Below are 2,900 nucleotides of genomic sequence, written 5' to 3' on the forward strand. Positions count from 1 at the left end.
GTCTTTGCTCTTTCTCTTGCTGCCCTTACACATTCTCACTCTGCTCTGTTCATAATAAATTACTCCCCGCAGGGGCGTCTGCGCAAGCAGGCGTTTGGTGAGTTGCGCCACCACGGACCCGAGCACATGAGGGTTGGACCCTCCCGCGTGAAGCAGTGCGCGGCTGAGCCGTGTCTGGGGAAAGGGGGATCCTGGGGGTTGAGCCGATGCCGGGTGTTCGGACCTTTAAGGCCCCCCGGCAGAGGCAACATACCTCTTCGGCCTCTGCTTCACATAGACGGCACCCCTGGGCTGACCCACCCAGGGGAAATCGGCAGTTGCCTTTTCCTATCCTCCTCTTTAATCTTCGTCTTTCTCTCTCACTTTCAATCTATCCTGTCTTCTGTTCACTTCCATTACTTCCAATTTCCCAGGCAGCTAGGGTTAACCTTGTGTGGGTAGCCAACCTCGGATACTCCATATTTGGTTATATAGTGGTGACGTACAGCTGGCGTCTGCAGGTCTTGTGTTTACAGGCCCTCCAGCGTCCCCTTGTCTCCATGGTGGGTGGCTGGCGTTGCTGCCGAAAAATCTATATATACTTATGGCAAGTTCATTCCCCCCACTATCCGATCGCCGTCTGAAACGAGGGCGCACCGATGAAGTCTTCCAGTTTTTTGGTCGCCAAAGAGAAACTTTTCCCCGATTACATGTGATTCACTCAGAAAAAACAGACAAATATGTACGAGCAATCTCACCTTTCCTTGTGTCACAGACTTCGACTGATATTTTTGGACCAGGCTATAAAGCATGCAGGATGGCGAGCTGTGATCTCCTCTTGGAGCTCCGAGACCAGAAACAGTACGAAAAACTGCCCAATCTAGTATCATTTGGAGATGCGCAATTAACAGTAACCCCGCACCGTATAATGAATACCACCCGTGGCGTTGTCTCAGATGACTATCTGTTGCAGCTGAGTGAGGCTGAACTCCTGGAGGGTTTCAGTGAGCAGAATGTCATCAATGTAAAACGGATTAAAATGAGGCGAGATGGCAAAGAACTCCAGACCAGGCATCTGATACTTACTTTCATCTCAAGTGTTCTGCCCGAGTCTATCGAGGCCGGGTACATCAAGCTTCGTGTTAGGCCATACGTGCCAAATCCTCCTCGATGTTTCAAATGCCAGCGGTTCGGCCATAGTTCCCAGAACTGCCGAGGCCGCCAAACTAGTGCGAAATGCAGTAGTCATGAACACTCCTCTGAGTCATGTGAAAGCTCTCTACATTCTGTGAACTGTGATGGGGAGCACGCCGCATACTCGCGGTCGTGCCCATCCTGGAAAAAAGAAAAGGAAATAGTGACAATTAAGGTAAAAGAAAACATAACTTTCAAGGAGGCACGCAGGCGGGTATTGCACCTGCCGAAAACCAGCTTTGCCGAAGTGGCGCGTCAGGGGGCAGCGCCACAGCGGCTTCCGGCGGCTGTCCGGCTCACACACAGTGAGCTGCCAGCGACGCCATCCGCCCCCTCGGCGGCTGCAGCTAGCGCTGCTCCGCCACCCCAGCAGAAGGGGCCATCAACCTCCGGGCTAGTGGCCTCCAAGGCCTTGTCTCTTGAGACGAGGCCTTCACCGCGAACAAACCGCTCAAGAGCGGGTGTCCAGCGCTCTGCAAGAGCCGATGGACACATCTTCCAGCCAGACGGCGCAGCCAGCGCCAAAGGAGCGGCGAGAATCTCTCGACCGCTCCAAAAAAGAAAAAGCCCGCATCACAGGGCCCGACAAGGGCTCTGTAAGTTAAGTTAGTGTTTTCACACGAGACACACAGCACAAACATTGTCTGCAACATGAACACACAGATACTACAGTGGAACGTCAGAGGATTACTTCGTAACCTCGACGACATCACAGAACTCATACATAAATATAATCCGAAGGTGCTGTGTGACCAAGAAACACACTTAAAGCCTACACAGTCCAACTTTCTGAAGCAATATGCCATTTTCCGTAAAGATCGTGACAACGCTTCTGCCTCGTCCGGAGGTGTAGCCATCGTTGTAAGTAAGTCTGTTGCTTGCCAACAGTTTGCCCTACACACGCCTCTCGAGGCTGTATCTGTGCGAGCACTTTTATTCAACAAGCTTATAACCATTTGCTCCATTTACATACCACCCAACCATCACCTCAGTAAAACGGAATTTTACAGCCTCATCGACCAGCTCCCAGAGCCATACATTATCACTGGTGATTTTAATGCTCATCACACTCTTTGGGGAGACTCGCGATGCGACGCGAGAGGTCGATTCATTGAGAACTTCCTTGTTAACTCCGGTGCGTGCCTCTTCAATAAGAATGAACCAACATATTACAATATCCATCATAGTTCTTATTCATCAATAGACCTGTCGATTGGCTCTGCCTCACTTTTCCCTGATTTAGAATGGCATGTAATTAAAAACCCATACGGAAGTGATCATTTTCCAGTAACCCTAAACTTAGTAACCGAACATGACTCCCTTCCGCATGTCCCACGCTGGAAACTAGCCTCAGCTGACTGGGAATGCTTTAGGGAATCCACGTACTTATCACGAGATTTTATAAATAATTTTAGTATAGATCACGCCGTATCATATTTTACTGCTTTTATCATTGACGCCGCTGAGAAGTTCATTCCTCAAACGAGTACTTCATTCAAAAGACGGGTCCCCTGGTGGAATGACGACTGCAGACAGGCACGAAGGCGGCAAAATAAAGCTTGGGGGAAACTACGTGAATGTCCTACGACTGAAAATCTAATAGAGTTTAAACATGTTAAATCCCAGGGAAGAAGGACGCGAAGACAGGCTAAGAGGGCAAGCTGGGAGAGGTTTCTCTCTGGTATAAACTCATACACTCAAGAGGCAAAAGTATGGCACGGGCTAAA

This window comes from Dermacentor silvarum, chromosome 3 (assembly GCF_013339745.2).
Source record: "Dermacentor silvarum isolate Dsil-2018 chromosome 3, BIME_Dsil_1.4, whole genome shotgun sequence".
Lineage (NCBI taxonomy): Eukaryota > Metazoa > Arthropoda > Arachnida > Ixodida > Ixodidae > Dermacentor > Dermacentor silvarum.